The sequence below is a fragment of the Vicugna pacos genome, chromosome 18 (genome assembly GCF_048564905.1).
Source record: "Vicugna pacos chromosome 18, VicPac4, whole genome shotgun sequence".
In the NCBI taxonomy this organism is placed as follows: domain Eukaryota; kingdom Metazoa; phylum Chordata; class Mammalia; order Artiodactyla; family Camelidae; genus Vicugna; species Vicugna pacos.
The window spans coordinates 23342095-23367766 of NC_133004.1; the positions used below are offsets into that span (position 1 = coordinate 23342095).

General features: G+C 46.6%; 1 protein-coding gene and 2 long non-coding RNA genes across 4 annotated transcripts in view; all 3 read left to right on the forward strand.

Annotated features, from left to right (window-relative positions):
- The window catches only part of LOC107035108 (coiled-coil domain-containing protein 144A-like), a 55369-nt gene extending 47767 nt beyond the window's left edge, over nucleotides 1-7602 (forward strand). The window contains exons 30-31 of the mRNA XM_072942143.1: nucleotides 1228-1444; nucleotides 7323-7602. The gene's annotated coding sequence lies outside the window, so the exon portion shown is untranslated. The remainder of the gene's footprint in view (nucleotides 1-1227; nucleotides 1445-7322) is intronic.
- Nucleotides 7603-8455: 853 nt separating this feature from the next.
- Nucleotides 8456-12030, forward strand: LOC140687066 (uncharacterized). Its single transcript, XR_012061116.1, has 3 exons — nucleotides 8456-8911; nucleotides 9856-9907; nucleotides 11868-12030. It is a non-coding gene; the product is annotated as an uncharacterized lncRNA (long non-coding RNA).
- Nucleotides 12031-22442: 10412 nt separating this feature from the next.
- The window catches only part of LOC140687067 (uncharacterized), a 64748-nt gene continuing 61518 nt past the window's right edge, over nucleotides 22443-25672 (forward strand). For both annotated transcript variants that reach the window (XR_012061122.1, XR_012061121.1), the window contains exon 1: nucleotides 22443-22577. This is a non-coding gene — a long non-coding RNA (uncharacterized lncRNA). The remainder of the gene's footprint in view (nucleotides 22578-25672) is intronic.

Below are 25672 nucleotides of genomic sequence, written 5' to 3' on the forward strand. Positions count from 1 at the left end.
AAGAGTACAACTGAAACCCATGGGGCCCCATTCTGGTGTTCAGCGAATTTACTTTCTTGATTGTGATATTTGGTGTCACCACTAGTGGGCACCCTGAGACGAAGTACTGTATCCTTCTAAGTTTGTCTCCTGTACGTAAAGGCATGCTTGGGAAAGAGGGGGAAATTAACATGGGGTGTAGGGCAGTATAGTGGTTCACAAAGTGGCTAAAAAGAATATGGTGGCCTGCCCGAGGGGGTGTGTGGAAGACAGAAAGGGCAGGTCCCACCTCCCCTGCCTGAATAGCAGTGTTATAAGCTACAGTCTCCCCGCTATCTGAAAGTAGAATGTTTCTATGGAAGTTGTCGGTGTAAAGCAGAGAGGCAGTTACCTTAGGACACATCTTGCTGGTGGATGCATAAAATAAATATGCATAAAGCACAGGTGCTCACAGACACAGTCCAAAGCCGTGGCGGCGTGATGCCGGGATACTGAGTGTGGTTCTGGGGAAGGAGCTCGGTGGGGCCCCTCTCGCTGCTCGGGGAGCTTGTTGCCCCTCTGATGGCTTGGGCTAAAACAAGCACCCAGTGCTATTCTGGCTTTTTGCTTTTTTTTCATAAAAGTGAAAATCCGCTTGAGATTTTTTTGGTTATGGAAAACAGGTGTTGATGTAGGCCTCTGGTAAAAGCAAAGTAACAAAGTGAGCTTTGGGAAATTGGGGGACACTTGAAATTGCCCCTGGCGCTGTCGTGATTCTTTCCCACCGTGGACTGTGCCACCTGGTGCCCCCCCAGAGGTGGTGGCTCTAAAGTGTTCCTCAGTGCTACATGCTTAGTTTCTCCCAGGTAGTGAGTGAAATGTGTATATAAGGGGGGTGAAAGCAAATGCTTGAAAATGGCTTTGAGGGATGGTTTATTTTTTATTTCTAAACTGGTTTACTGAGGCTGAGTATGTCTAGATGCAGCCAGTGCAGAAGGCAGTGGGGATCCTCTGTTGGGGCATCTCCATCTCTGACTGTCCCCACTTTGAAGTACTTGTTAGTTAAGGCCCCCCCCCCCAGGCACGTACATCCTTCTTTAGGACAGCTTTAAACTGTAACTGTTTACAGTAGGTCTGCGCTGACATATTTTTTGGTGTCAAAACACAGTTTAATGGGACAATCTGTTTACTATGATAGCAACTTTAAAAATACACATCACTTAGGAAGAAAATGAAATGAATGAAATGTGTGTTTTGCAATCCCCGCAGGGCTAATGAGAGGCTGGCAGAGATGAACACTAAACTGCAGCTGGAGAAACAGCACGACAGTTCTTTCCTCGGCTTTGTTCCTGCAAGGCCTGTTGACGGACCGCCTTCTGCTGAAAGTTCCAGTACTAGTGTAGAGCCCAAAAGGAATGTTACTCGAAGAAGGAACTTCAGGAATTTTTCACACCCTTCAACTAGCATGAGCGGTCACTTGTTCACGGTTAGTTATATTGTCTTTTTTCCCTTGGGTTTCAGATTTCTGATATAATTCTTGTTTTTAATTTGCTGAAATTCTGAGTTGTTTATTTGACTTCTGCACACTAAGTAAAAGCCAGAATTAATTGTGCTAATAAAGAAAGGAGACAGGAATGTTATAATTTTTTAAAGTCCCTGGACTTGTAATTTTCAAGATACCTGTCATTAACTTTATTCAATCAATGCAACTACACTGACAAGTTGTAAATTTCTTCAAAAGCTCCCATTTTAAATTCTATTTTAGAAATTAAGTATTATTGCCTAATAACTAGAGATACACTTTCCAGTGCTTGGCTTAGTTTCTGATTGATTTCGGTTTGGCATTGGTTCATAGTAATTTTCAAGTTTTGCTGCATCCCAGTTTTTCTGCCCCTAAGCATAAGTAAATGATTGGCATCGAGATACTTAACCACATACAGATGTTTTTTTTAAAGGAATCCAAGAGAAATTCTTTTTATGAATTGAATAAACTTGTAACACTAAAAACATTAAGTTCTGTTTTTAAGTTTAAAATTTTTATCATTTTCTTCTGTAAGAGTGCATCCTTAATTGCTATTTTACTTACAGCATTATTTTAATTGTTATACAATGTCTTACTGAGCAGTTGTAGAACATTTCTAAATATGTAGTCAAGTATAGCAAATATTTAAATTTTTAAAATGAAGTTCACTTATGTCTGTCTTGCCCTCACCTGTAGGAATACCGAGGTGGCAACGGTAGGGAGTCTTTAAATTACAACCAGTTTTCATTGTGTATCGTTGTTAAAATAGCCATTTAAAGCGGTGCGCGTTGGTTTATGGTTTGATGGTGTTTTCATGATCTTCTTGATGCAGAGAAAGGTAGCACAGGCCCTTGTTAAGTGAGGTCTCAACCTGTTTCTTCTCACTTGGCTTCATGTCATAATAAATCGAAGAAGAAAAAAGCTCAGGTTTCGTAGACAGTGTTGTGGGTAAATTGAGTCAAAGTGCTTCAGTGTCATGAAACCAGAGTGCGTGGTGTTAAAAAAAAAAATGCTTGGCTAACACTTCTGTCAGTGGCTAAGCACGAAGCAAACTCGAAATGTTTTCATTAGTTGTCACCAAAAAATCGCCATTGTGTCACTTTACAGGATGATGGTGAGTGTGAGTGCAAAAGCAATGCAAGAGAAAGCTCCTGAGGACAGTTCCTTCCTTTAATGTTTTTGGAGGAAAGAGGTGTCTATTTTTTAGTACATCTAGGTACACTGGAAAATAATTTATTTGAAACTCAGCGTTGTAGTTCCAAGGTACACGTAGTTCTTCTGTGGGGCCGTGGGGCCGAATCATGCTAGATTCAGCAGGGAGGTTAACAGGCCGCGCTCTGTCCAGGTGCAGAGACACGGCTTCCTCAGCGCTGCCGGGTGCCTCACAGGAGCTACTGTACAGTTACTGCTTACAGATTTCTTAGTCAGACTCAGAGAAAGAAGGTGCCTTCTGGAATCGCTAGGGACGTAATTATTTCTGCTGGGAAAACAGAAAGTAACGTGATGAGAGGAGTGAACATACTGTCATTTTAATGACAGGAAGGGATGGGTTTTTGCATGGGGCTTAACAAAACAACAGACTTGCACAGCTTTTCAGCTATGTTTCTAGAAAGCAAAATGTTAAAAATGGCATTGGGATTGACTTTAACATTCTCCCTTATTTGCAAGGTTTTAACATTTTGGACTGTTCCTACTGTGACGTTCCAGCTTACTCCGCATTTTTTTCTAACTTGACAGAAGTGTTGCTCTAAGTCTGTGATTTCAGTCGTGCTGGTTGTCGAAGCAAGTTTTTTCCAGTTCATGACTCTTGGGTTTATTGCCTCTCTTACTGCTGCATGAAGTATAGCCTTGTCCCTTGACATCGTTGTAGTGGTAACAGATGGACCCCGTATCTGTTTTGCTAGTTTTTACCCTCAGATTTCACATTCTAGTTTATTTCTGGGATGTTTTGTCCTACATGTCAGAAGCAATTTTACAGTTTTACTCAATTGTGTTATTTAATTATATTACTATAAAATACAAAAAGTTAAAATTAGCCTGAGCAGATACATCACTGTTAGATCTTCTTGCACATAGAATTTTTTCTGAGAACTGAAAAACTTAAAAGTTGATTCCAGACAATATTATAACAGGCAAAATTTCTCTGTTTTAAAGATTTTTGTATGTTCAAGAGTTTTTAAGTATTGGTGTGCCTAACATGAAGCATGGCCACAATAGTTAATAAATGTCCTTCAAATCTATTTTAAATAGGAAGACTAAATTTTACACTGATTGATTTTGGACTTTTGGTGTATTACTGACACTTGGAAACATTTTCTAATGATTTATTTAACTAATTTTTAAATTTCTCAAATGTCCATTCAGTTTAGCAGCCCTTTCTCTAAATGGGATTATACCAGTGCACCAGAGCTAAAACGATTAATGTTCCTAAGACTTTAACTTTTTACATGACACTGCATCTCAGCCGTATCTGGTCACGTTTCTTTTAAAAGTAGGCTTCCAAGGCAGGGCACGTCCACTCTGAATTTTAATTCTAATCAAACTATCACAGTAGTTAAGCTCACTTCTCATAAGGTGGAGGCAGAGTTTAGTAACCTTGTTTCTGGTATCAGTTCTCTGCTCTGTGGACTCCCTCCTGCCCTCATTTCATTTTGTCTGAATGGACAAATGAGGACGCACGTTATCTTTTGAAAGACAATCACTCAACTTCTTCCAGTTCTTTTTCTTTCAACTTTTGAGCTCCTTGATCAACAAATTCTTTCTCAATTGCTTTTCTCTGCAGCAAAATACATGTATTTAATAGTTACAAACTAACAAGTGTCATTTCCTTCATACGTTAACCTATTTACAACAGGATAATGAATCAGAGTGGTTAAATGACTTGGTTTTATTACATTTCTGGAATTGTACTTATTTTTATAACATTTAAAGTAAGAATGATACCAAGTTTGAACTTCAAAGTATCAATAATCTGAAAATATATTCACTTCGGAAATGAACGTGTGTGTATACGCGTTGGCAAGTGTGTTTTTATCAAATTGATCTCGGAAAGAGAGGGCAGCATTATCTTCCAGCCTGTGACCTCAGTTTTGACCTCAATCCTGCAGTGTCCCCAGTGGGATCTTCCATTTCGATGGGATATAGTCTGCAAACTGCCAGTTACGAGAGAATCCTCCTAATTAAAAATCATTAGAATTAAATCTTGCTGGTACATTGTCTTCCTGTGTATGATTTTCTCACCTTTCTGTGTTTTTGTTAAATGGAAAAGTTCAAGTAAAACCGCAGGTGCCTTCTCCTTATTAATGTTGGACTTCAGACCACTTCCACCATCTGGACATGGGGGTCCTCACCTAGAAATAAACATATAGGTCCCAGAAGAAGTACCTATTTAGGAAAATAGCTTTGCAGAGGAAAAGATAGTAATCTTACATTCAACTCATGTAAAAGTGTGGTCTACATTTTGCATAGTGTTTATTAATGGTTATATGAATTTATTTCAGTAAAGGCTTCTCCCTTCATCTGCTAGGCGTTTTTCACTTCACGGGACCCGCCTGGCACTGTTGTCACGTTGTTGATGGCATAAGGCCTCTCTAGAATGCTCTTGTCAGACAATGTTATGGAAAACGGGCTCTGAAAATATTGGCAAACGGTAGCCAAAAATCTTGTCTTTGCACCTAACATTTACAAAGGCCTCGGCTCTCGTGTCGCTGTTATCACCACAGTGTTTGTTGTGTTCATGTACTATTTTAGACCCTGTTTAGTGAGCGGGTGACTTTTATAAGAAAGATTTTTAAAAGAACACTCTAGATGAGGACACTTGAAGTCTGAAGTGTCCCCACACATTTCCTAATTAAATACGTAACAAATTAAGTCAAGTTTCAAAAAGTTGGCCCTAGTTTCTAGAACGGAAAGAAAGTTACAGTTAAAGAATTAGGTGTTGTTTTCCTTGTTTCTAACTCTAGGAAGTTGTGACTCAGAAACCAACTTTGAAAACTGGCGCTAGTCTCTCCTTTTCTTTTCAAGCAGATTTTCTGACATAAATATTTTAGTCATCTACAGAGAGCAAAATACATTTAACTTGTTTGCCAGTAGAATTTTCGCTTGACATTATAACAGAACCCCTTTCTTCATTTTATGTATCTACGATTCTGTGCTAAAAACATTAGCATAGAACAGACCTTAAAATCTTATTTTCTCAAAGTGCAGGAATGGAAAGCTCATTTTAAGGAAAAATCCATTAACGTTAAAAAAGCTAAACTTTTATAAAGGGTAATTTTTCCAAGAACTGCAACGTAATGCATTCAGTGTGTAACATGAATTGTTGAAACTCTTTGTGCTCCTAAGATCAGGCATCGCCCTCTGAAATAATGTGTATCTGACAGGGCAGTATTTACTGTGCTTTTCATCAGGTGAATCTAAATAGCCTTACATATGTATGTTCTCTACTATCTAAAATCAAAGTAAGTAGGAATTTATTTTATTTTATTCATGTGATTATTTTTCTATTTAAGCAATCCCCAAGTTAGGTCAAGTCTCTAAAAGTATTATTTAAAGGCCACATTTCATAAGCTAGCTGTCATTCCTATGATAGTGTTTCTTGTTTAACTTAAGTCAAATATTATTTTTAATGTTTATTTCAGATGCAGAAGAAGTCGATGATTAATATAGCTACAGAATTAAAAGAAGATATGTTGCCAACATTTCGGAATTAAAGTTAGACGTTGATTTCCGAACTACACTGTAAACAATAAACGGCACATCTTTCTATTGTTTGAATAACAGATACTATGTTAAATGTTTTTCTTACACATATCTAGTGAAAAATGTGAAAGCTTAATTTCATTCATAATGATAAATATACTTATTCCTCATGATCCATAGCTTTAAAAGAAAATCTCGAGAAGTCTGTGTTCTCTATTTCTGGCTGTGCCCTTCCTCTCCTGCTGTCCCCGTGGGCCTGTCACCTGCGCACAGACCTGTTCTCAGAAAGCATGGAGCTCATCAGCTTCTTGAGTTTCTGGTAGTGACTGAGGCCAAAAACCCAGACTCGAGCAATCACAGTTCATGTAGCTGTCACCTGGTGGATGACAATTAAATTTCCTGTCATTCACTTTGTCACTGGTTAACCTTTTGCCCTCAGGAAAAATTCCAAATTCCTTAGCTTGGAAGAAAAACACCCACATCGATTTGGCCCTTGCCAAAGTCTTCAGCCGTATCTCTTTACTCCCCTGCTCTGCCCCTTTGCTCCAGCGACTGGTCAGACTGCGTCCAGCTCCGCGGGTGCCCTTCCTGCCTCTGCTCTTTGTGTTTGCTTCTTGCCTCTCCCTCCCACACTTTCTCCTCCTCCTTCAGGTATCTGCTTACATATCACGGCCACCAAAGAGCAGACAGTATTGACACAAAGCTGGACGTCCCTTCTGAGTGTTCCAACTGTGCCCTCTTTTATACCTGACATGGCATTTATGTCTCTGTACCGAAATTGCCTGTTCATCTATTTTTCCAGTTTATGGTACAAGATCTTTCAGGGTGGACTCTGTCATCTTCATCTTGTGAATCCAGTGCTTGTCACAGTGCCTTAGCACATGGTTGCTGAGTAAATGAATGAAGAATGAGAAAACCAGGCGCTCTGATCCTTAGCCACAAGAGCAGTTAATTCAACATGCAACCATGGGCAAAAAGTCTAGAGTAGTAATCTTGTATTTTGTGTTGTAATCGTATATAGGTATTTTTCATTCTTCTTAAAACTTAGAAAAGTCTCAGCTTTTCCTAAAAAATAAACTGACATTCAGTTACCTTTGAAGTAATTTAAGTAAAGAATCTAATTCTTTCATTTTCTTTCCAGCTACTACTGAACTTCAGTCAGCCCTACAGATTCTCATAGGCTCGATGGACGAGTGAAGTCTAAATCAAGGTCTGGTTTCGAAAGCATGTCAAGAATATGTGGAGATTTTGAAGAAAGAGTATATGATCTACAAGATAAATAGTAAACATTTACCTGCTGGGCTGTTTGCCTAACATTTTAGTTATTTCCCGTTAAGTAAGATATTGACAGTGTTTATTAAAGGAAAATACTTCTGTATTATATGTGCATGATTAAAATTTATACAGTATTTTAAACCACATTTCTCTGCATCTCATTAACTTCTAAGCAAACTTTGGGAATAAAACCCAGCACTTTGGAGTATTACATAGTCACACCGAGCCCGGATGCCAGCTGTTTAAACAAAAGCCAACCACCCAGCAAACTTGCCGTTGATATTGAGCAGTGTTGATTGATAGCTTTTTTGAATTTTCCAGTGTTAATCACTGTCTATAGACCTAAAGATTTAGACAGACAGCGTTTGGATCTGCTGCGGCTGTTTCAATGTTCTGATGGATCACAACAATCGTCACAGTGCCATCAGACTGTCTGTATGTTACCTTAAACACTGATTCACAGATATTTACCCATGGAGAAATGAAATCTGCCCCAGGCTTTTCATTTTCTCTTATTTACTTACTTTTTGGAAACAGTCTTAAAATTAGAGACATGTTCCAAGCACCAGATGCAAACGGACGTTGTCACAAACCTGCCATCTCCCCCATACATTCTCCTAAGGCGTTATCTATATTTCCTAAATGTCACTTGTTCCACCATAAGTGCCTTTTCTCTCCCCTCTCACCAAGAAGTCATTTTTCAGAAAATGCCTTTCTCCTTTTCCTGTCACTTATTGAATTGTATATAAGCCCCCAATTCTAGCCACCCCTCAAATCACACTTCTTTGTGAACTCTTGCATGTATTCATGTGTAATTTTCTTCTCACTGTAATCTGCTTTAGTCAATTGAATTTGCAGGTTCCCAATCCCTGAACATAAGCCAGTGAAGGAAATACTCTCCTTCTCAACAATTTCCAGGGGCTAAAATTTTAATAACTCCTACTTACATCCTTTAGTCCCTTTTCCGTCCTTTCAGTGTGCTTACTAGGCAAAACTCCCAACTACACAACAGACTGATTCTCATGCTTCCCCCTTACGTCCCCCTAGGCATCTAAGTACTGCTGAAGAAAGTCACGCACTGCCCGGCGGTCCTGCTACTTTTATTTAGTTAATTTGCATCTTCTTCCTTCTCAGTGATGACTTCCTATTCCCCTCTGTAAACATCTCCCTGTTTCTTCCCTCTCATGTGAGCCAGTCTTACTTCTGACGACAAACTTCCTGAAGGATCTGCCTGCTTCCCCACCTGCAGTCTGTCCCCACCCACTCTGGTGTGTCTTCCCCTTCCTCCATCCCCATGCAGCTAGTCACTGATGACCCCCACGTCTAAATCAAAGTGACACCTTTCCGGCCCTTGTCTAACTGAACTCATTTCTCCAGGCATTCCATGTAACCGACTTCTAACTGACCACTGCCTACAGCATCCTCTTTAGTCTTTAGCTGAAGGTGATGTTGAAGGTGAGGGCTTCAGCCTTCTTGGCGAGTTCACTCCGTTTACCCTGGCTGTCTCCCATGGGTATAGACAGGAATTATACGTGTTACTCAATGTTTGTTTTTTCCTCCTGTTAGTCTGCCTCATGTCAGGTTAATTCTTAGACCAGCCAGATGAGCCTAGAAGGGTGGAGGAATGCTCCCCGCCCCCACCCCAGCTCAAGCCTGAGCACAGCTGGCGTGGGCGCTGCCTCGCCTGCAGGGAAGAGATCGATGGCCAACTCCGCTCTTCCTACAGCACTAGCCAGTGAGCTGAAGCTCACCTGAATGTCCTCCAGGCTGAGGTGGGGTCACTGCTCCCGGCAGCAGAAGACTGCCTTTGTGAAAGGAAAATAAAAATGGAGTCTGCATTGCTTGAGAGGGCTCACTAAGGAGGTGTGACTTACGCACATCTCAGCCCACATAGAATCTGGCCCTGTGAGCATTTGTTGCCCTAATGAAGTCATCCGGAACACCTGCCAGAAACTTGAGATACTTACTAAGCCCCTTCCCTAAAATAACCTGTGTTTCCTTAAGGACACGTGTCTCCTGCCTGGCTCACGCCAGTGTCAGTCACAGTCCTCATCAGGCAACTTTTGACAACCTCCTGGCTTTTTGTCTTTATAAGCCCCTGACTTCCGTCCTTGAAATACTCAGTTTTACCCAAATCCGTGTCTCCCAAGTTGCAATTTATTTCTTCCAATTTTATTGAGGTGTAATTGACATGCAGCACTGTATTGTAAGTTTAAGGTGTACAGCATAATGATTTAATTTATATATATCATGAGATGATGACCGCAATGTACTTTGCTGTAACTATTAACATAACTATACCCCTGTCGCTGGGATACAGTAAGATGATTACTTAGGGTTCTCCAAGGGAGAAATGAAAATAATAGAGTACCTGTATCTCTGTCTGTCTGTCTTTCTAGCTTTCTATCATGGCTGAAATCCGTAGGGTGGGCCTGCAGCCTGGAAATTCAGGTAAGAGTTAATGTTGCAGTCTTGAGTGTGAATCCCAAGGGACGATAGTCTGGAGACTCAGATTGGGTTTCCATGCTTCAGCCATGAAATGAATTCCCTCCACTTTGGAGAACCTCAGTCTTTGCTCTGAAGGCCTTCAGCTGATTGGATGAGGCCCGTCTACATTATGGAGGGTAATCAGCTTTATTCAAAGTTACTGATTTAAATGCTAATCACACCTGAAATATACATTCACAGAAACATCTAAACTGGTGTTTGACCAAGCAACTGGGCATCATAATCTAGCCAAGAGATATTTATCAGGAGTTGGAGAGGTTTGTTCTAAAGGGATATAAAGCTTTGTTCCAGCAGGAAGTAATTTGCTCAGCAGAGTTCTAGGTCACCTCTGGGCTCCTGATAATCATGAAGTCAGATCTGATTTCCCAGCCTGTGACTCTCTGTGTCCAGCAGGTGGCGCCAAATGACCAGTCATAGCTCAGATGCACAGGCTCGTCTTTGGGAACAGGTACAATATATTTATGTATGGCCAGCATCTTAAACAAAGCACTCATGTTGTCTGCGACTCTTCTCCATTTTACTGAGACGTGTGGATCAAAATGAGAAGTTCACAGGAAAATGGCTGTCTCTCCTGGAATGTGGTGGTATTGTGGAATAATGAAAATGTTAAGTCAAACACAGAGACAGCCCAGTAAAATGGCACAAAAACACAGGTGTGGGGAACTCGTGTGTGTGTGTGTGTGTGTGTGTGTGTGTGTGAACTTGTGCTTCTGAGAAAGATTAAACAGGAGTGGAACTGATGAAAAATACTTCAAAAAAAAGGTAAAGAAAATAGTGTAGAAAAACCTGTAAAGGGAAGATTTGGAGAAGATGAAAGAAAGAGAGAAAAGCCAACTCGAGTGTGCATGAGACTGGACTATGTGGATAAAGTGTTAACACAGGAACCCCTGGAGAAAGGATCTATGCGTCCTAATAACAGAAGACCTGACTTCCAAATGAAGATCATGTAAGTGGAGGATTAGGAAAAAAGACACCAAACCATCTGCAACCAATTCAACGGAATCCTTTATTTTATGGGACTCTTAACTTCATGCTCACAAAGACTAGGAACTTTACACATTACACACAGCATGTGTTCCAGGAGGCAGGGTTGAAGCTGTAGGCCCTGAAAAAGGAACCTCCCTACTATGGAGAAGGAGAGAAAACCGCAAGGCTGGGGTGGAATAGTAGACCTATTGGGTTCACTTCTTTCTTAAGCTGTTAAAATCTCCCTAATTAGAGGGAGGGTATAGCTTAAGTGGTAGAGTGCATGCTTAGCATGCGTGAGGTCCTGGGTTCAATCCCCAGTACCCGCTCTAAAAATAAACAAACCTAATTACCTCCGACACCACCCAAAAGAAAAAAAAATTTCCCTAATTAAAAGAAAAAGTCTGCATCTGATAAGCTGGAGGCTGTGAAGAGGGGGTTTATTGCTTGCTGCTGCATTAAGGGACCTGTCACTCAGTTTAGAAGCTGCTTCCAGAGCAGGACAATCCCCATCATAATTTAAGGAACGGAAGGTAAATTGAGCTTAATTATTAACATAATGATTGATGGTTTTGGTCCATTCAACAAAGTAATACTCTTAATTCAAATCCATGTGTTAATTTTGGCTTTTTTAGCTTAAAGTACAGGCTAAATTGCCTTGAGACTGTGATGGAACTGGTTAAATGCTTTATAACGAAGTTTTCGTTCCCGAAAATACGTCCCCCTGTGTTTTTGCTCTGTGATAACTTTAGCTGTCATTTAAATTACAATTTGAGTTATTTATGTGCGATAAAGATCCTTGTGCTTAAAAAGGCTGTGTCTTCTGTTTTTAAACAGTTTTTTGATTTTTTAAAAAAAGATTCCCCTTCAAAGCTTTTTTTTTTTTTACTTTTTTTCATCATATAAAACCCCAAATCTAATGAAATATGTCTCCCAGTTTTAGAAGAGCGAAAAGACGCTCAGAGACAACTTTCTCAAGAGCAGAATGCCAGAGTAAAAGAAGATGAAATCCTGGCCCATCATCTTTCCCAACAAAAGGAGGCAGAAAAGGCTAATAAGAAAATGAATGCTGAGGTACTTTCTTAAGTCATTATCAAACGTGTGTGTATGAATTTGTATACTTACATAGTTTTAAAACCAATACTATAGGTACAGAAAGTATAGAGGGTTTTAAAAGCCTATATATGTAATTATATTTTCTGGGAGTTTCATTTCTGGTCCATTGGATAAAGCAATATTGTGAATTCAAATCCATTTGCCTGCAACAGTGATATAGTGACGTTCACAATGTCCTCATCCAAGGAGAGGCTGTTCATATTTTCCATAGGAATTGATGAACTTTCCATTATCTCAAAACTGTTGCTAATAACGGCAGGCATTCTAGTTTCTGGCAGTGATCTGATTCCTTTGATAGAGGAATGGAGAGGTTACTTGATCATTTCCACTGATGGTAAGGAGAAAAAAGTATCCAGTTCAGAAACCGCAGTTTGGGAGTCATTCTCCTACGTGAAACAAAAGCTAACGCTCTGCTTCATGTGGTATCCGATTTCAGTACAAGGAGGTTTTGAATACAGTGACAGACATGCCATAATCTATACATAGTGATACTTTATTGATCAGTATTTTATTTTTAATAAAGCAGTTCACTGTATTTTCTTGCTATTTCACATCCCACATCATGTCTCCAACCCCACATATCCCCAAGCCCGCATCATCTCCACAAGCCCAATCATATCCCCAAGCCCACATCATCTCCCCAAGCCCACATCATCTCCCCAAGCCACATCATCTCCCTGAGACTGTATAATCTCCCTAAGCCAGCATCATCTCGCCAAGCCCGCATCATCTCACCAAGCCCACATTATCTCCCCAAGGCAGCATCATCTCGCCAAGCCTGCATCATCTCGCCAAGCCCACATCATCTCCCCAAGCCCGCATCATCTCCCTAAGCCCAATCATATCCCAAGCCCGCATCTTCTCCCCAAGTCCAATCATCTCCTCAAGCCCAAATCTCCCAAAAGGCGCCTTATCTCCCCAATTCCGCATCATTTCCCAAGCCCGCAACATCAAGCCGAGCCTGTGTCATGTCCCCAAGCTGGCGTAATATCTGCAAGCCCGCATCATTTACACAGGCCTGCATCATCTCCCCAAGCCAACATGATCTCCCGAAGCTCATATCATCTCCCCAAGCCCAAATAGTCTCCCCAAGCCCGTATCATTCTCTCAAGCCTGCATCCACTCCCCGAGGCCACATCATGTTTCCAGGCCCACATGTACCAAACCAGACCTCACTACTTTAAGCCCGCATCATGTCCCCAATAACAAATCATCTCCCCAAGCCCGCATGAGCTCCATAGACTACGTCATATCCCAAACCCTGCATGATCTCCCTGAGCACACAGCATATCTGCAAGACCTCTTCATTACCCCAAACCCGAGTCATCTCCCACAGTCCAATCATCTCCCCAAGCCCATATCATCTTCCCAAGCCCGCGTCATCTAACTAAGCCCGCATCATCTCCCTAAGCCCACATCATCTCCCCAAGCCTGCATGATCTCCCTAAGTCCAATCATCACCCCAAGCCCGCATCATTTCCCCATGCAAAAATCTCCAAAAAGGCACATTATCTCCCCAAGCCCACATCATCTCCCCAAGCCCGCATCATCTCCCCGAGCCGGCATCATCTCCTGGAGCCCCCATCATCTCCATGAGCACATGTCATATCCCCGAGCCGGTTTCATGTCCCCGAGCCCTCGTCAATCCCTGGGCCGATGCCATATCAGGGAACCCAAATATCACCACGAGCCTGAGACATCTCCCTGAGACCGCGTCATCTCCCTGAGCCAACATCTCCCCAAGCCAACATCATCTCCCCAAGTCTGAATCATCTCTCCAAGCCCACATCATTCCAAACCCACATCTTCCCAAGCCCACATCAGCTCTCCAAGTCCACGTCATCTCCCTGAAACTGTGTTGTGCTCCCGAGCTGGTGTCATGTCCCAGAGCACGTGTCGTCTCAGTGAGGCCACATCATGTCCACAAGCCCGAAAAATGTCTGCGAGCCCGCGTCATCTCCCTTAGCCTGTATCATGTCCCCACGCCTGCATCATGTCCCCAAACTGACATATCCCTAAGCCCTCATTATCTCCCCAAGCCCTCATTGGGTTTCCAGGCCCACATGTCCCCAAACTGACCTCACCACACTAAGCCCGCTTCATCTCCCCAAGCCCACATCCCCCCAAGCCCGCATCATGTACCCAAGCCCACATCATCTTCCCAAGCCCACATCTCCCAAAAGGCACATCAATTCCCCAAGCCTGCATCATTTCCCAAGCACGCATCTTCTAGCCGAGCCCGCATCATGATCCCAAGTCGGCGTAGTATCTGCAAGCCTGCACCATTTACGCACGCCCGTGTCATCTCCCGGAGCCGCATCATCTCCCCAAGCCCGCATTATCTCCCCAAGCCCACATAGTCTCCCCAAGTCCACATAGTCTCCCCAAGCCCACATCATCTCCCCAAGCCCACATCATCTCCCCAAACCCGCATCATCTCCCCAAACCCACATCATCTCCCCAAGCTCGCATCATCTAGGTGAGCCTGTGTCATGTCCACAAGCCGGTGTAATATTTGCAAGCCCGCATCATTTACACAGGCCCGCATCATCTCCCCAAGCCAACATGATCCCCCGAAGCTCACATCATCTCCCCAAGCCCAAATACTCTCCCCAATCCCGCATCATCCTCCCAAGCCCGCATCGAATCCCCGAGGCCGCATCATGTTTCCAGGCCCACATGTACCTAACCCGCCCTCACTACTTTAAGCCCGCATCATGTCCCCAATAACAAATCATCTCTCCAAGCACGCATGATCTCCCAAGACTACGTCATATCCCAAAGCCTGCATCGTCTCCACGAGCCAGTAGCATATCTGCAAGACCTCTTCATTACCCCAAACCTGAGTCATCTCCCACAGTCCAATCAGCTCCCCAAGACCACATCATCTCCCCAAGCGCACGTCATCTCCCTGAACCCGTGTTGTGACCCTGAGCTGGTGTCATGTCCTCGAGCCCATGTCATGTCACAGAGCCCAAGTCATGTCTGCGAGCCTGAAAAATGTCTGCAAGCCCGCGTCATCTCCCCGAGCCCCCATTGTCTCCTTGAACCCACGTCATCTCCCCAAGCCGGTGTCATGTCCTCGATACCGCGTCATGTCCCCCAGCCGATGCCATATCAGGGAGCTCACGTCATCTCAATGAGCCCGGATCATCTCCCTGAGCCCACATTATCTCCCCGAGCCAACATCTCCCCAAGCCAACATCATCTCCCCAAGTCTGAATCATCTCTCCAAGCCCACATCATTCCAAACCCACATCTTCCCAAGCCCACATCAGCTCTCCAAGTCCACGTCATCTCCCTGAAACTGTGTTGTGCTCCCGAGCTGGTGTCATGTCCCAGAGCACGTGTCGTCTCAGTGAGGCCACATCATGTCCACAAGCCCGAAAAATGTCTGCGAGCCCGCGTCATCTCCCTTAGCCTGTATCATGTCCCCACGCCTGCATCATGTCCCCAAACTGACATATCCCTAAGCCCTCATTATCTCCCCAAGCCCTCATTGGGTTTCCAGGCCCACATGTCCCCAAACTGACCTCACCACACTAAGCCCGCTTCATCTCCCCAAGCCCACATCCCCCCAAGCCCGCATCATGTACCCAAGCCCACATCATCTTCCCAAGCCCACATCTCCCAAAAGGCACATCAATTCCCCAAGCCTGCATCATTTCCCAAGCACGCATCTTCTAGCCGAGCCCGCATCATGATCCCAAGTCGGCGTAGTATCTGCAAGCCTGCACCATTTACGCACGCCCGTGTCATCTCCCGGAGCCGCATCATCTCCCCAAGCCCGCATTATCTCCCCAAGCCCACATAGTCTCCCCAAGTCCACATAGTCTCCCCAAGCCCACATCATCTCCCCAAGCCCACATCATCTCCCCAAACCCGCATCATCTCCCCAAACCCACATCATCTCCCCAAGCTCGCATCATCTAGGTGAGCCTGTGTCATGTCCACAAGCCGGTGTAATATTTGCAAGCCCGCATCATTTACACAGGCCCGCATCATCTCCCCAAGCCAACATGATCCCCCGAAGCTCACATCATCTCCCCAAGCCCAAATACTCTCCCCAATCCCGCATCATCCTCCCAAGCCCGCATCGAATCCCCGAGGCCGCATCATGTTTCCAGGCCCACATGTACCTAACCCGCCCTCACTACTTTAAGCCCGCATCATGTCCCCAATAACAAATCATCTCTCCAAGCACGCATGATCTCCCAAGACTACGTCATATCCCAAAGCCTGCATCGTCTCCACGAGCCAGTAGCATATCTGCAAGACCTCTTCATTACCCCAAACCTGAGTCATCTCCCACAGTCCAATCAGCTCCCCAAGACCACATCATCTCCCCAAGCGCACGTCATCTCCCTGAACCCGTGTTGTGACCCTGAGCTGGTGTCATGTCCTCGAGCCCATGTCATGTCACAGAGCCCAAGTCATGTCTGCGAGCCTGAAAAATGTCTGCAAGCCCGCGTCATCTCCCCGAGCCCCCATTGTCTCCTTGAACCCACGTCATCTCCCCAAGCCGGTGTCATGTCCTCGATACCGCGTCATGTCCCCCAGCCGATGCCATATCAGGGAGCTCACGTCATCTCAATGAGCCCGGATCATCTCCCTGAGCCCACATTATCTCCCCGAGCCAACATCTCCCCAAGCCAACATCATCTCCCCAAGTCTGAATCATCTCTCCAAGCCCACATCATTCCAAACCCACATCTTCCCAAGCCCACATCAGCTCTCCAAGTCCACATCATCTCCCTGAAACTGTGTTGTGCTCCCGAGCTGGTGTCATGTCCCAGAGCACGTGTCGTCTCAGTGAGGCCACATCATGTCCACAAGCCCGAAAAATGTCTGCGAGCCCGCGTCATCTCCCTTAGCCTGTGTCATGTCCCCAAGCCTGCATCATGTCCCCAAACTGACATATGCCCAAGCCCTCATTATCTTCCCAAGCCCTCATTGGGTTTCCAGGCCCACATGTCCCCAAACTGACCTCACCGCACTAAGCCTGCTTCATCTCCCCAAGCCCACATCTCCCCAAGCCCGCATCATTTCCCAAGCCCGCATCTTCTAGCCGAGCCCGCATCATGATCCCAAGTCGGCGTAGTATCTGCGAGCCTGCACCATTTACGCACGCCCGTGTCATCTCCCCAAGCCTGCATTATCTCCCCAAGCAAACATTTCCCCAAGCCCACATAGTCTCCGCAAGCCCACATCATCTCCCCAAGCCCACATCATCCCCCCAAACCCGCATCATCTCCCCAAACCCACATCATCTCCCCAAGCCCGCATCATTTCCCAAGCTCGCATCATCTAGCCGAGCCTGTGTCATGTCCCCAAGCTGGCATAATATCTGCAGGCCCACATCATTTACAGAGGCCCGCATCATCTCCCCAAGCCGACATGTTCTTCTGAAGCTCACATCATCTCCCCGAGCCCACATAGTCTCCCCAAGTCCGCATCATCTCCTGAAGCCCATGTCGACTCCCCGAGCCCGCATCATGTTTCCAGGCCCACATGCCCCCAAGCCGACCCCACCACCCTAAGCCCGCATCATTTCCCCAAGCACAAATCATGTCCCCAAGCCCACGTCATCTCCCAAAACCTGCATCATCTCCCTGAGCCCGCAGCATATCTGCAAGACCACTTCAATACCCAAAGCCCGAGTCATCTCCCACAGTCCAATCATCTCCCCAAGCCCATATCATGTATACAAACCACATCTCCCTGAGCCCGCATCATCTCCCCAAGCCCATGTCATCTCCTTGAACCCGTGTCATGTCCCTGAGCTGGTGTCATGTCCTCGAGCCCACGTCATGTCAGGGAGCCCAAGTTATGTCTGCGAGCCTGAAAAATGTCTACAAGCCTGTGTCATCTCCCGGAGACCCCATCATCTCCATGAGCCCGTGTCATGTCCCCGAGCCGATGCCATATCAGGGAGCCCACATCATCTCCACGAGCCCAGGTCATCTCCCTGAGCCCGCATCATCTCCCCGAGCCAACATCTCCCCAAGCCAACATCATCTCCCCAAGTCTGAATCATCTCTCCAAGCCCACATCTTTCCAAACCCACATCTTCCCAAGCCCACATCAGCTCTCCAAGTCCACATCATCTCCCTGAACCTGTGTTGTGTCCCCGAGCCGGCGTCGTGTCAGTGAGCCCACATTATGTCCAGAAGCCTGAAAAATGTCTATGAGCCCGTGTCATCTCCCCGAGCCTGTGTCATGTCCCCAAGCCCACATTTCCCCAAGCCCGCATCATGTCCCCAAGCCCGCATCATATTTGCAGTCTCACAGGTCCCCAAGCCAACCTCACCACCCCAAGCCTGCTTCATCTCAGGCCCACATCCTCTCCCCAAGCACAAATCATCTCCCAAGCCCGCATGATCTCCCAAGCCTGCTTTATGTCCCCAAGCCCCTTTCATCTCCCAAAGCCTGCGTCATCTCCCTAAGCCCACATCATGTCTCCAACCCACACCTCCCCAGCCCACATCTCCACAAGCCCACGTTCTCGCTGAACCCGATAAAAACATTTATACAAAGCACGTACTCCGACTGAGAGTTTCTCAAACCATGTCCCACTGTGACAAATGGCACAATATATGAGCTCCCTTAATGATGTTTTAAACTTCCAAGTAAGTAGCATAACTAAAACCAGATCAACGCAGGAGGCAAAGCCCCCATAATCCCCCATACATCCTCACCTACTCCTTCGAGAAGTCTCCGCATTGTGTGATTTGACCTCCCCTGCAAACCTGTGGAGTAAGTGAATCTATGTTATTCCCACATCTCAGAAGAAGAGCAGGAACACATTATTTGAGCTGAGGGACCCACCACCCGGGCACTGCAGGTGAGTAGGACCTAGTTTATAAGTTCCTGGCTCCGCCTACTGGGGTTTCTAAAAATTGAAGTTGAGTGGTATGGGGTTGAAGGAATCTCCCCCACTAAAATTGTGAGGTCAATATGAGATGTCTTCTGGAAACACCTTTTTACTTTTAAAATAAAAAAAAAAATTCGTACACTGGCTTTTTTCTTGCATTCTTTATTTCTCACAAACAATTCAGGTCAATGAAGGTACATGTGTGTTAACATCTTCTACTTGGTATATGTGAAAAACATCCTTTTCAAAAGAAAAGAATTAATCCTTTGTGTTCATAGCCAGCAATCAAGTTAAGTCTAGGAATCTGAGAATCAATTACATTAACGTAGTGCCTTTTTCTTCCCCCAAACAACGATTAGGAGGAAAATCTGTAAGCAGGGTTGTTTGAGCAGGTCAAGCAGCGGAGACTCACTGTGATGACTGCACCCACGGAAGCTTCCGAAACCCCTTCCTTGGGGAGTGTAGGAGCTGAATCATTGTGCTGGTTCCTGAGAACCCGCGAAGGCGGTGAGCTCCAAATCCAAAGGTGATCTCGCGGGGATCCGCGGCCCCTGCTGAGGGGCAGAGTCATGTCCTTGGACTCGGTGTGGGGCTCCCGTGCTCTGCTCCTGCTGAGTGCGGCCTGTCCTCGCTGGGGCTGCCTCGGGCCCCAGTTCTCACCGCTGAGTTCACCCCAACGCACAGCCCCTGAGTGAGCCTCCTAGAGGTCCCTGTGACAAACATGAATGTGCAGGGGACGGGAGGGAGAAGGAAAAGTGGGCAAAAGAGGAGGGTAGATGTATGTTGATGATAGAAAAAAAAATACGGAGTTAAGAGTGGAACAAATTTTTCCAACATCAACATGGAAAAGTGTCAGAGCAGAGGACGTATCTCTGAAGCTGAAGCTTTTCATTCACTGGATTTAATTGCACAGCCTCTCAAAGAGATTTTAGGAAACCCGACTTCATAGAGAAACTAGCATTCTCGTGATTTATTCCATTGTTTATAAGGAGGAAGAGTAATAACAATGTCGAATAGTAATACAACAGCGACGGGTGATGGTGATACTGAGCTCTTGCTACGTGCTGGGTGTGATGCCAGATACTTTCCCCGCGTCCCCTGTCCCATGTAATCCCTACAGCGATCACATACTGGGCATGATTACCCCCATTTTAGAGACAGAATAAATAGCATCCCTGGGAGTCAGGCCCTGGCTGGCCGGACCCCAAAGGGCACTGTTTGCTCTCGGCATTTACACTTCTCAAGCTGCTGTGCAGGCGGCCGGGAGCAGGTGTGCAGGGGCTGTGCTGTAACGTAGGGCACCTTCCTGAAGTGGCAGTTTTCCCTGAGGGTTTGGTGAAAAGATTTTGGATTTTTTCCCGATGAGTATTAAACATTTCATTCAAAGATTTTAAAGTTAAAAAAAGGTACACAAATACAGATTACATTATACCAAGACAGTATTCTATGTGACAAAAATCAAAATAAAAAAATTAAAAAGTAAATACACAGGTACTAAACACGCATAATACCCGATACCCACTTCAGGCTGCATACAAGCAAAATGCCCTGACCACATACATGCTCATGCGAGAGAAAGTTTTTCTTAGAACACAATTCCAACCATTCTGACTGTCAACTGTCTTAGTCCCCGGTGCATAATTTGAGAAAACTTCTATGTAATATGAAAAGAATTGGCGACGGCACATAAAGACTACAAAAAACAATACAATTAAAAACATATTTGTAATGCAATTCTGTTTAAAATGCTGACATAAATTAAAATACATAGTAAATGTTATTAGTTAAAAAAAAAGATTGAAAAACAAAAGGGCACTCTGAATACTGGTTAAAACCTCATCACAGAAACATGCCCATCATTTGTAACATTATGGACAGAAAATTGATGTTTTTTGGGGGGGGGAAATATCTAACTTGAAAATGTCATTCATTCAAAATTTATTTAAAATTGTATATGAGATAGTAACTCGCTGTCTACCCCTTTGCAAAATGTGTTATCCTGAACACTCTAGTTTCTCAAAATGAGGCCCAGGTTGGTTAGGTCCCGGTGCCCCTGTAAAACCTCCAACAAAGCAAAGGTTATTTTCTATTCTGCAACTTGTTATCTTTATAGGAGTGCAGAAGTGTCAATATCCTTAAAGGTCAGAGCCCTGAGAATAGGCTCTCTGGTACATTTCAGGCTAAAAGCAACATTGTTTTACACAAAGTGCAGAGCTGGCAAGACTAAGCCCAGAAAACAGGGCACAGGATTAAAGGAAAAGAAACAGATCTAATGGAGTCAGATTTGTTCTTCTCTACTACAGTGCCTTTTGGTGAGAGGTAAGAGGATGTTTCTGGGCAGGTCCTCCTCTGCCCTAGGCTGGGGTTCAGGCAGGAGCCCTGCCAGGTTCACCATGACTGTGGACCTGATCTCCCGCAGAGAAAGTACTAATTACTGGTGATTAAAATTACCTGTCAAATCTCTTCAATTGCCTGTAAACTATACCAAGGTTGGGGGGGGGGTACGAAACGTCTCATTGGCTGGTCAATGGTCAGTCTCCCCATATGCAAAGGACCAGTGTCGTGGCAGGCTCCAAGGTGGCCTGGCCAGCACAGCTGCCTGCTTTGCTCTCCAGACTTGGCTTCCTAATGTGGACACTTTCAAAGCTCCAGTCCCTCTTCCTCTGCCCTGGCGCTAATGGACAGGGTCCCTGTACCCACCTGGGCTGAGTCCAGGCCATGCACATGGTCTACCCACCTGCTTGTCCATACCCCAAGCTTAGCTGCACTCCCCTCCACCGGTCCACAAGCCCAGCGCCTCCACCCTAGGGGTCCCGATCACCATCAGGGATATCAACAACGGATGGCCCACAGGCCAGTGGCGGGCAGCCCTGAACGACCCTGACCCGCTGGCTCAGACGAGGCACAGAGCAGAGTGCAGGAATTAGAACCGCCTCCAGCCCGACTCACCGCACCCTGTAGCCTTGGACACTAGCTGTGTGGCCAGACACTAGACTAGGCCAGATCCCCAGCTCGTGGCAGTCGCCATGGAGACCAGAGCCCAGACTTCCCCGCCCCACCCAGGGGGTGATGGGTGAGGGGGTCGGCTGGGGGTAGTGGTGCATTTGGAGTGAGGGGGGATCACGCGGTGAGGGGCCGCTCCCAGTGGAACAGACCCGGCTGAGGGGTGAGGGGGACCATTTCGGGATGTTGTGGTGGGAGTCCTGCGGTGGGGCATGAGGGGTGAGCGGTGTGAGGGCGGGAATCTCGGTGTGAGGAGGAGCCCCATTTTGGAGGTCCTGTCAGAGACTGGGCCTGGCTGGGGCTAGAGGGACAGCAACGGGGTTTGAAGGGGAGGCGAGCAGGGGGAGCGGGGCTAGAGGATCTTGCCTGGCCCGGGCCGGTGGTGGTGCTGATTGGGTGCCAGGACCAGTCAGTGGCAGGATGCAGACCTTGCGGGGCGTGCGGTGGCCCCGCCCCGCCGGGCCCCACACAGCAGGAGCCCCAGCCCGAGCGTCCGCGCTGCGGGCGGGAGGAGGGGCGTGGACGCCGGAACCCGCCCAGAGCCTGTAGAAGCTGGGCCTGAGCCGGGTGCTCCTGGACCAGGTCCCTGAGGAGGAACGCGGCCTGGGGTCTGCGCCGCCGCTTGCCGTCGCCTCTGCTGCCGTCGCCGGGCAGGTAAGGGGGCGCTGGTGGGGCGCGCAGGTCGGGGAGCCGGCGGGTGAGGCCCGGGCCGCGCAGCTCCTTAGGGGCCTGAGGCGGGTACCGGGCGCCGCCCTGGTTCGCGGTGCTCCTCCCCCACATTGGTAGTCCCTCAACCCCGTGTCTTCGCTGCCGGTTATACCCGGCTTTGAGAAAGCGGGTGCAGCTCTGGGAGGTGGGAGGGCGCTGGACGGCCAGGGAGCAGCTCCGACCGGCCTTCAGGCCATGGCCAGCTCTTGGGAGGCAGATGCGTTGCGGTCACGGGGCCGCAGGGGACGCCGCGGTGGGATGGGGGCTTCCCCGTGCAAGCCCCTGGATTTTTTCCCTATTGACCCGCGGCCTGGACTAGGGCGGCCTCTGCTTCCGCGTATTCGCGGGGCGCACGTCTGGCGGTCAGCCTGCCCCTGGGAGGCAGACGCGGTTCTGTCAGGGTGCGGGGCCCGCAGCATCCGAGGTGGCGGTGGGGAGAGGGGTCTGCCTCTGTGATCCTGTGGGTTTGCTCCCATCTCCCCTGCGTCCTGTCCTGGGTGCGGCCTCTGCTTCCCCAGGTTCGCGGGACGCAGGTGACAGGTCAGCCTGCCCCTGGGAGGCGGGCGCGGTGCGGCCAGTGTGCGGAGGCGGCGGCAGCAACAGCAGGAAATGGGAGCAAATCCCCGCGCTCGCTCAGGGCAGCCCCAATCCCGCCAGTGCTTCCGCAGCCCCCTGACGGCGCAGCGCCCGCCTTCCAGGAGCAGGATGATCTGTCACCTGAGTCCCGAGAACCTGGGTAGCACAGGACGAGCCCAGGGCAGGCTGCGGAGGAGTTAGAAGCAAATCCATAGGCTCGCCTAGGCAGATCCCTGCACCCGCCGCCGCCGCCGCCGCCGCCGCCGCCGCCGCCGCCGCCGCCGCCGCCGCCGCCGCCGCCGCCGACCACGTGGCGTCCGCCTCCCGGGAGCAGGCTGACCCGGGGACGTGCCTGGAGCAGCAGAGGCCGCCCCCAGGCCCCGCCGCGGGGATGACGGGGAGAAATCGACCAGCTCACCAGGGGCAGCTCCCCTCTTCTTGCCGCTGCCCCAGTTTCGCAGGACGCTTGTTCCAGGTCAGTGGGCTCCCGGGAGGCAGGCGCGGTGTGTTCAGGGGGCGGCTGCGGGGAGGGGTGCTGCCCCAGGGGGAGCAGGTGGACTCGCTCCCGTCTTCCCCCAGGGAGCGGCCTCCGCCTCTGCCTCGCAGGACCCACGTCTTCATGTCAGTCTGCTCCTGGGAGGAGGGCGCAGCGCGGTCAGATGGCAGCGTCAGCGGCAGACAGGGACTTTGGGAGGACTGGGCTCTGGCCTAGGGTAACAGCTCTCCTTTCTAATCTTGCTTCCGTCACTTGGTGGCTGTAGCCGCTTTTCCTTTAGAGGTTATGACCAGATACTGAAGGTAGATTTCTATGCTATACAGAAGCCACTATATGTAAAATCTGTTTTTACAGACAGTGGCTAGCATTTGTAAATCTCAAACTCATAAATTTATCCCTTCTCACCCCCTTTCCCTGGTAACCATAAGATTGTTCACTAAGTCTGCAAGTATGTTTCTGTTTTGTAGATGAGTTCATAGTGTCTTTTTTTTTAGATTGCACATATGAGTGATATCATATGGTATTTTTCTTCCTGTTTCTGGCTCACTTCACTTAGAAGAACAATCTCTAGGTCAAAGCATGTTGCTGCAAATGGCATTATTGTATCCTTTTTTATGGCAGAGTAGTATTCCATTGTATAAATATACCACCTCTTCTTTATCCAGTCATCTGTTGATGGACATTTAGGCTGTTTCCATGTCTTGGCTATTGTAAATAGTGCTGCTATGAACATTGGGGTGCAGGTGTGTTTTTGAATTAGGGTTCCTTGTGGATATCTGCCCAGGAGTGGGATTAGTGAGTCATATGGTAAGTCTATTCCTAGTCTTTTGAGGAATCTCCATACTGTTTTCCACAGTGGCTGCACCAAACTGCAACCCCACCAGCAGTGTAGGAGGGTTCCCTTTTCTCCGTAGCCTCTCCAGCATTTGTCATTTGTGGACTTCTGAATGATGGCCATTCTGGCTGGTGTGAGGTGATACCTCTTTGTAATTTTGGTTTGCATTTCTCTGATAATTAGTGATGTTGAGCATTTTTTCATGTGCCTATTGGTCATTTGTATTTCTTCCTTGGAGAATTTCTTGTAAGCCTTCTGCCCATTTTTGGATTGAGTTGTTTATTTTTTTCTTATTAAGTCATATGAGCTGTTTATATATTCCAGAGATCAAGCCCTTGTCAGTTTCATCTTTCACAAATATTTTCTCCCATTCCATAGGTTGTCATTTTGTTTTGCTTATGGTTTCCTTTGATGTGCAAAAGCTTGTTAGTTTAATTAGGTCCCATTTGTTTATTTTTGCTTTTATTTCTATTGCTTAGATGGACTGCCCGAGGAGAACATTGCTGAGATGTATGTGAGATGGTTTTGCCTATGTTTTCTTCTAGAAGGTTAATTGTGTCTTGCCTTATGTTTAAGTCCTGAATTCATTTTGAGTTTATTTTTGTGTATGGTGTAAGGGGGTGTTCTAGCTCCATTGATTTACATGCTGCTGTCCAGTTTTCCCAACACCATTTGCTGAAGAGGCTGTCTTTATTGCATTGTATGTTCTTGTCTCCTTTGTCAAAGATTAGTTGACCAAAAGTGTGTGGGTTCATTTCTGGGCTCTCTATTCTGTTCCATTGGTCCGTATGTCTGTTTTTGTACCAATACCATGCTGTCTTGATTCCTGTAGCTCTGTAGTATTGTATGAAGTCTGGGAGGTTTATTCCTCCAGCCTCATTCTTTTTCTTCAGTAATGCTTTGGCAATTCTAGGTCTTTTGTGATTGCATATAAATTTTATTATGATTTGTTCTAGTTCTGTGAAATATGTGGTGGGTAACTTGATAGGGATTGCATTAAATCTGTAGGTTGCCTCGGGCAGTGTGACCATTTCAACAGTACTGATTCTTCCAACCCAGGAGCATGCGTATCTTTCCATTTTTTAAAGTCTTTTTTAATTTTCTTAACGTTTTGTAGTTCTCCACGTGTAAGTC